Here is a 9,813-nt window from a genome sequence, read left to right as displayed (position 1 = left end):
GACCGTATATAACCCAAGTATATATTATATTATTATTATATCGAATTCGAAGGCGAATACGACATAGCGAGCGTATATAAAACTATTATATATTATATTATTATTATAAACGAATTCGATGATGCATACGGTACAACGAGCGTATATAACACTATCATATATATTATCCTATTATATAGAATTCGACGGCGAATACGGTATCCCAAGTGTATATAATACTATTAAATATTATATTAGTATTTTATCGAATTCGATGGTGAATATGGTGTCACGAGCGTATATAATGCTGTCATATATTATATTATTATTGTATCGAATTCGACGGTGTGACAACTCGAATTTCCAAGATTTCGATTACGCATTTATTACACGTTTATTGATTGTTTAATTGTTTACTTGCAGTTGGGTCGCTATGAAACTGTATACGTTTTGATACAATATAGTGTTTTGTGGTTGTGCATGGTTATGTGTTACTTGTGTAAGAATTGACAAATAATGGAATGTGGTGTTGAAACTGTAATAAATAATACTTATGGGTGTGTAGGGTTGATAGTGAAACTTTAACAACTCATAACCCTAATCCCCTCCCTAATCATTCACTAATCATTCTCAAAGAATCAAAACACGTACACCCACATTCCCTAATCCTCTCTACAACCACCATCTCATCATTCTTGGATTCACAAGTTCTTTGCATCAAGTTGATTGCCAATCCATCTAGAATTGAATCAAGGTAATTGTTTAATCATTTGTTTGTGATTAATTGTTGATTGATTGATTGATGTTAAAACCCTAGTTCTTCATGAGATAGGCTGTGGTTATTGATTTGATTCTGAAATTACTGTGATGACGATGATGATTAGTTATATGCCGGATGGATCGTTTGTTATATGATTGTTATTGGAATCATCGATTTACTGCTTATGAATTCTGTAATGTGAATTAGGGTTTGGATTGTATGTAAACGTAACTGGTGCAACATAAGAACGTAACTGATATAAACTTGATCATTCGTATGTATGTTGCTGTAAGTCAGAGTTTTATTGGATGTTAGTTGCCTGAGTTTTTTTAACCATGAAATCTTGCCCGACTTTTGAACATTGTCTGAGTTTTATTATAGCACCAGAATACCCGAGTTTCTTTGGTTTAAAATCATGTATGGCCCGAGTTTGAGAAACTCCCATGGTCCGAGTTTGAGAAACTCCCATGGTCCGAGTTTGAGAAGATTACATGGTCCGAGTCTTAACCCCCTCTCTTGTCCGACCTTGTACCCCTTTGATTTGTTGGTCCGAGTTTATTGAATGGATTGTGGTCCGAGGTTATCGAATAGATTGTGGGCCGAGTTTATTGAATTGAATGGTGGTCCGAGTTTGGTCATGAAAAGCCTATGTCCGAGTTTGTTTGAGGAGGTTTACCTGTCCGAGTTTTGCAATGGGGGAACCCATGGTCCGACCTTATGAAGGTCCCCACTCCATGTCCGAGCTTTGAGGGGAAACCCCCCCCCCATTACCACTGTCCTAGTTTCATGCATCAAAACCCCTCACCTTTTACCCGAACTTTTGCATGTTATGGTGTTATCTGAGTTGTGACTTCCTGTCAAGGGTTTAACTGGGTAGGTTGTAACTGTGATATTTATTGAACATGTACAATTTATGCCAATAGATTGTTCTGGTAAACTGTAAAGGGGTATTATTGATAAACTACGTTAGATTGTGCATTAAGTATTAAGCTACGCATGCTAACCCCGTTACGACTGTAAGGATATTAATTCAGTAGACGTATCACATTGCTAGTATGTAAATCCTGATAAGTATGTTAACTACATGTTCTCCCTATCAAGTATGATTTGTATAAAGAGGATTATCTGGTTGAATGCCTACTGTTAACTGTTACACACACACTTTATGATGAACTTTACATGCGAAACCTTACAACATGTACTGACTGTGGACACATGCATACTCTAGGCCTTGATTGATTGATTGATTGATTGTTCACGAGCATATAGTTAGCATACCGAGCAAACCAAGGTGAGTTCACACTCTTACTAAGGCATGGGATTCCCAGGGCACGGGAATTGGGATTGAAGGATTGTGATTGAATAGAACTGTACTTACACTATTACTAGACTACCATACCATCGTCCTCGGTTGTGAAGGATACTTATACATACTACTATCCTCGGTTGTGAAGGATACTTCTACATACTACTATCCTCGGTTGTGAAGGATACTTATACAAACTACTATCCTCGGTTGTGAAGGATACTTATACATACTACTATCCTCGGTTGTGAAGGATACTTATACATATTACTATCCTCGGTTGTGAAGGATACTTATACTTAATTACTATCCTCGGATGTGAAGGATACTCACGTAAGACCTACGTGAACTTATACTTACTACTGTTCTCGGATTGTGAAGAACACATATATGGTTACAAATAGTCTAGTGGTTATACAACATGGGAAGCCCCCACCAATAGAACGTACTAATGGCCCAGTAGAGCCACCTGTTACAAACGAACTACTATTACGCATTTACTTTCGGTGAACTCGCTCAACTAGTTGTTGATCCTCTGTTACATGCCTTGCAGGTCGATAGGTATATGGAGCTTGCACAGGGAGGAGCAGGTCGTTGTGGGCTTGGATCGTGATTATCCTGTTAAATACTTTTGATATTTGATACTTATTTACGATGGGTTTTTATTAATACGCTTCCGCTAAACAATGATAACTTTCTTATGGTTTGGAACACCTTTCATATGGATTTGGTTTGGTTTAAATGACAATTACTTTTATTATATGTATTGTTCTGTATGATTGGTGGCTTGATCCTGGTCAGTCACGCTCCCAAGCGGTGATACTCCGCGGGTGGATTTTGGGGGTGTGACAGATTGGTATCAGAGCCATTGGTTATAGGGAACTTGGTTTTAATATGGGAAAACGTTTTTATTAAAACCAGACTATAACCAGAACAGTGCTCTCAACGATCCACAACGACGCTTCGCTCCACGTGCAAGACTCAACATCCTAGGTAATAAAGTTTATGTTTATTGCCTACATGCTAGAATTGCATAGAACCTTGCTCGTAGTATGCTTACATTACTTTGCTCACTACTTGTTACTGCTTAAGAACACCTATGTGCCTACACTTTTCTGTCATCGCACTACTCGCGAACCATTCATACTTATGCTACCTTTACTGTCTGATCATGTCTGGACGTGTTAACATGACTCAAGCCCAGTTGACGGCTCTCATTAACGAACAAGTTGCTGCGGCGCTTGCAGCCGCACAAGCAGGAGGTATAACCTGCTATTCCAAGACCTATCCTAGGATGCTAGATCCTACTCTCGTGACCCAACTCTCGCGCTTAACCTTGATCTATCTTTCTCGCGCAACGGGTCAGGACGCACAGCAACCTGTCTGCACATTCACGAACTTCATGGACAGTCGTCCAAACACATTCAGTGGCACGGAAGGAGCAGTGGGACTACTTCAGTGGTTTGAGAAGCTCGAGTCATTGTTCGCGATGTGTGAATGCCCTGAGGCTTGCAGGGTCAAGTCCGCCACTGGTACTTTGGAAGGAATCGCGCTAACTTGGTGGAACGCGCAAGTACAGATCCTAGGGTTGGCAGCTGCTAACGCCACCCCTTGGAATGATTTCAAGGAATTGATCAAAAGGGAATACTGCACGCGTGATGACATCCACAAGTTGGAAGTGGAGCCTTACCATTTGAAAATGACGGGGTCAGAAATTGAAGCTCATACGAATCGGTCGAACGAACTGGCCATCTTGTGTCCAACCATGATGGACCCTCCAAGCAAGCGTATCGAATTGTACCTCAAGGGTCTAGCCTCTGAGATTCAGAGCCATGCTACATCGGCTAACCTCGACAATATCCAAGACATTCAGCGTCTTGCTCATCGCCTCGCGGATCAGGCAGTGGAACAGAGCAGGCTGCCTAGTTGTATCAGCACTATTACTACCGCTATCACTTCTGCTACTCCCGCTACTCCTAGCGACAACAAGCGGAAATGGGATGGGTATTCCAGCAAGGGTTCAGCTACCATTCAGTCTCAAGCACAGCAGCAGCGCAAGAATAGTGATCACCAGAACCGAGTCAGCCAACTTCTGGTGGTCAGGGTAGGGTGGATATAGGGGAATTCACCCAATGTGTAACAAATGCAACGGACACCACGGTGGTTAATGCAACGAGGGACGTTACCAGAGGTGCCTCAAGATGGGCCATGAAGCTAAGGATTCAGGAGCCCACGTCCTGCAAATCAGAATCGCCAGCAGCAACAGCAAGCAGAAATCCTATTCAAGGAGAAAATCATTCGTATTCCTCGTACGGGGAAGGAACCTCTCAAAGTTTAAGGCGACAAGAGTGGTGCTGTGGTTGGCATCATCTCTTTCCTGAAGGCTCAGAAATGCTTACGAAAGGGTCATACGGCTATCTTGGCACTTGTTACTGATGCATCGACAAAGGAGAAAAGAATAGAGGATATTCCAGTGGTACGCGAATTTCCTCAAGTGTTTCCTGAAGACTTACCAGGTCTACCGCCTCATCGTCAGGTCGAGTTACAAGTTGAGCTAGCTCCAGGAGCAGCACCTATAGCTCGCGCACCGTATCGTTTGGCTCCAACGGAATTGGAAGAACTGTCTAAGCAACTACAAGAGCTCTTGGGTAAGGGCTTTATTCGTCCAAGCTCTTCGCCTTGGGGAGCTCCAGTGTTATTTGTGTAAAAGAAGGACGGTACCTTCAGGATGTGTATAGACTACCGGGAACTCAACAAGGTGACAGTGAAGAACCGTTATCCTCTTCCGCGTATAGACGGCTTATTCGACCAGTTGCAAGGGTCGTGTTACTACTCCAAGATTGATCTACGGTCTGGTTATCATCAGCTGAGAGTCCGGGATGAGGACGTCTCCAAAACCGCATTCAGAACTCGCTACGGTCACTACGAGTTTCTAGTCATGCCATTCGGACTTACGAACGCGCCTGCAGTTTTCATGGATCTTATGAGCAGGGTGTGCAAACCCTATCTCGACAAATTCGTCATTGTCTTCATCGACGACATTCTGATCTACTCCAAGAGTCAGGAGGAACACGAGCAGCATTTACGACTTATCTTGGAACTCCTTCGAAAGGAGCAATTGTACGCAAAGTTTCCTAAATGCGACTTCTGGCTTCGTGAAGTCCACTTCTTAGGCCATGTGGTGAACAGGGATGGGATTCATGTCGATCCACCCAAGGTAGATTCAATCAGGAACTGGCCTGCACCGCGTACACCAACGGAAATACGCCAATTCTTGGGTTTGGCGGGGTATTACAGACGATTTATTAAAGACTTCTCTAAGATCGCGCAGCCGCTTACTATGTTGACATAGAAAGGTGTTACCTATCGTTGGGGTAATACACAAGAAACGGCTTTTCAGTACTTAAAGGATAGGCTTTGCAGCGCACCTATTCTCTCATTGCCAGAGGGCACGGATGATTTTGTCGTCTATCGTGACGCATCGATACAGGGGCTTGGTTGCGTATTGATGCAGCGGGATAAAGTTATTGCCTACGCCTCTCGTCAACTCAAGGTTCATGAACGGAACTACACGACGCACGATTTAGGGCTGGGAGCTGTTGTTTTCGTGCTCAAGATATGGCGACACTACCTGTACGGTACCAAGTGCACTATTTACACCGATCACAGGAGTCTCGAGCATATCTTCAAGCAGAAGGAATTGAATATGCGTCAACGACGATGGGTCGAGTTACTTAATGATTATGAATGCGCCATCAAGTACCATCCAGGCAAAGCCAATGTTGTGGCTGACGCTCTCAGTCGAAAGGACACTCTACCTAGACGCGTACGAGCCTTGCAGCTCACTATTCAGTCCAGACTTCCTGCACAGATACGTGATGCTCAGGTGGAAGCATTAAAACCAGGAAACGTCAATGCTGAAGCCTTGCGCGGCTCAAGGCAACGATTAGAACAGAAGGAAGACGGTGCTTACTATGTAACGGGGCGTATTTGGGTCCCACTTTATGGCGGCTTACGAGAACTTGTGATGGATGAAGCACACAAGTCTCGCTACTCGGTACATCCAGGGTCGGATAAAGTGTACCACGACATTAGAACTACTTATTGGTGGCCTAGCAGGAAGGCCCACATTGCAACTTACGTCGACAAATGTTTGACTTGTGCGAGAGTCAAGACAGAGTATCAGAAACCCTCAGGCCTACTCCAGCAACCCAGGATACCACAGTGGAAATGGGAAGAAATTTCCATGGATTTTGTTACTGGTCTGCCTAGATCCCAGTGCGGGAATGATACTATTTGGGTGATCGTAGATCGACTCACAAAGTCTGCACATTTCTTGACTATCAAAGGAACGGATAAGTTCCCTACATTAGCAGACATCAATCTTAAAGAAGTTGTTTCGAGGCACGGGGTGCCCACCTTCATCATTTCGGATCGGGATGCACGATTCACGTCAGAACTATGGCAAGCGATGCACAAATCTTTTGGCTCTCGATTAGACATGAGCACAGCTTATCACCCTCAGACGGATGGGCAATCTGAGCGCACGATTCAAACCCTAGAAGACATGCTTCGGGCATGTGTTATCGATTTCGGCAACGGCTGGGAAAAGCATCTCCCGTTCGTGGAGTCTTCGTATAATAACAGTTATCACACCAGCATACAAGCCGCTCCATTCGAGGCATTGTACGGGCGTAAATGCCGGTCACCTCTCTGTTGGGCAGAGGTGGGGGATAGTCAAATTACGGGTCCAGAGATTGTAGTGGACGCCACAGAAAAGATTGCACAGATACGACGACGCATGGCGGCAGCACGCGACCGTCAGAAAGCCTACGCGGATAAGCGTAAGAAGCCATTGGAATTTCAGGTCGGGGACCGGGTATTATTTAAAGTCTCACCCTGGAAGGGTGTGGTTCGTTTTGGCAAACGGGGCAAACTCAATCCACGGTATGTTGGACCGTTCGAAATCACTGAAAGAATAGGCCAAGTAGCCTACAGACTGAACCTACCAGCTGAACTCGGTGCAGTTCACAATGTTTTTCACGTGTCGAATCTGAAGAAGTGCCTATCAGATGAGACCCTTACCATTCCTTTTAAGGAACTCACTATCGACGAGCGGTTGCAGTTCGTCGAGGAACCAGTTGAAATCACGGACCGGGATGTTAAGGTCCTCAAACACAAGAGAATCCCTCTTGTTCGAGTTCGTTGGAACTCCAAACGTGGCCCAGAGTACACCTGGGAACGCGAAGGCCAGATGACAGAAAAGTACCCCTAATTATTCGAAACCAATGCAACCACTACTGAGGCTGAAGCTACTACTACTGAATTTCGGGACGAAATTCCAAATCAACGGGGGGATGATGTGACACCCCAGGAAAACCAGTGAACGATATAACTTACCTAGCTTCCTCAGTGAGTGCGTACCAAATTTCGGGACGAAATTTCTTTTAAGTTGGGGATAATGTGACAACTCGAATTTCCAAGATTTCGATTACGCATTTATTACACGTTTATTGATTGTTTAATTGTTTGCTTGCAGTTGGGTCGCTATGAAACTGTATACGTTTTGATACAATATAGTGTTTTGTGGTTGTGCATGGTTATGTGTTACTTGTGTAAGAATTGACAAATAATGGAATGTGGTGTTGAAACTGTAATAAATAATACTTAAGGGTGTGTAGGGTTGATAGTGAAACTTTAACAACTCATAACCCTAATCCCCTCCCTAATCATTCACTAATCATTCTCAAAGAATCAAAACACGTACACCCACATTCCCTAATCCTCTCTACAACCACCATCTCATCATTCTTGGATTCACAAGTTCTTTGCATCAAGTTGATTGCCAATCCATCTAGAATTGAATCAAGGTAATTGTTTAATCATTTGTTTGTGATTAATTGTTGATTGATTGATTGATGTTAAAACCCTAGTTCTTCATGAGATAGGCTGTGGTTATTGATTTGATTCTGAAATTACTGTGATGACGATGATGATTAGTTATATGCCGGATGGATCGTTTGTTATATGATTGTTATTGGAATCATCGATTTACTGCTTATGAATTCTGTAATGTGAATTAGGGTTTGGATTGTATGTAAACGTAACTGGTGCAACATAAGAACGTAACTGATATAAACTTGATCATTCGTATATATGTTGCTGTAAGTCAGAGTTTTATTGGATGTTAGTTGCCTGAGTTTTTTTAACCATGAAATCTTGCCCGACTTTTGAACATTGTCTGAGTTTTATTATAGCACCAGAATACCCGAGTTTCTTTGGTTTAAAATCATGTATGGCCCGAGTTTGAGAAACTCCCATGGTCCGAGTTTGAGAAACTCCCATGGTCCGAGTTTGAGAAGATTACATGGTCCGAGTCTTAACCCCCTCTCTTGTCCGACCTTGTACCCCTTTGATTTGTTGGTCCGAGTTTATTGAATGGATTGTGGTCCGAGGTTATCGAATAGATTGTGGGCCGAGTTTATTGAATTGAATGGTGGTCCGAGTTTGGTCATGAAAAGCCTATGTCCGAGTTTGTTTGAGGAGGTTTACCTGTCCGAGTTTTGCAATGGGGGAACCCATGGTCCGACCTTATGAAGGTCCCCACTCCATGTCCGAGCTTTGAGGGGAAACCCCCCCCCATTACCACTGTCCGAGTTTCATGTATCAAAACCCCTCACCTTTTACCCGAACTTTTGCATGTTATGGTGTTATCTGAGTTGTGACTTCCTGTCAAGGGTTTAACTGGGTAGGTTGTAACTGTGATATTTATTGAACATGTACAATTTATGCCAATAGATTGTTCTGGTAAACTGTAAAGGGGTATTATTGATAAACTACGTTAGATTGTGCATTAAGTATTAAGCTACGCATGCTAACCCCGTTACGACTGTAAGGATATTAATTCAGTAGACGTATCACATTGCTAGTATGTAAATCCTGATAAGTATGTTAACTACATGTTCTCCCTATCAAGTATGATTTGTATAAAGACGATTATCTGGTTGAATGCCTACTGTTAACTGTTACACACACACTTTATGATGAACTTTACATGCGAAACCTTACAACATGTACTGACTGTGGACACATGCATACTCTAGGCCTTGATTGATTGATTGATTGATTGTTCACGAGCATATAGTTAGCATACCGAGCAAACCAAGGTGAGTTCACACTCTTACTAAGGCATGGGATTCCCAGGGCACGGGAATTGGGATTGAAGGATTGTGATTGAATAGAACTGTACTTACACTATTACTAGACTACCATACCATCGTCCTCGGTTGTGAAGGATACTTATACATACTACTATCCTCGGTTGTGAAGGATACTTCTACATACTACTATCCTCGGTTGTGAAGGATACTTATACAAACTACTATCCTCGGTTGTGAAGGATACTTATACATACTACTATCCTCGGTTGTGAAGGATACTTATACATATTACTATCCTCGGTTGTGAAGGATACTTATACTTAATTACTATCCTCGGATGTGAAGGATACTCACGTAAGACCTACGTGAACTTATACTTACTACTGTTCTCGGATTGTGAAGAACACATATATGGTTACAAATAGTCTAGTGGTTATACAACATGGGAAGCCCCCACCAATAGAACGTACTAATGGCCCAGTAGAGCCACCTGTTACAAACGAACTACTATTACGCATTTACTTTCGGTGAACTCGCTCAACTAGTTGTTGATCCTCTGTTACATGCCTTGCAGGTCGATAGGTATATGGAGCTTGCACAGGGAGGAG

This window comes from Helianthus annuus, chromosome 17 (assembly GCF_002127325.2).
Source record: "Helianthus annuus cultivar XRQ/B chromosome 17, HanXRQr2.0-SUNRISE, whole genome shotgun sequence".
In the NCBI taxonomy this organism is placed as follows: domain Eukaryota; kingdom Viridiplantae; phylum Streptophyta; class Magnoliopsida; order Asterales; family Asteraceae; genus Helianthus; species Helianthus annuus.
This window is presented reverse-complemented; position numbering follows the sequence as displayed.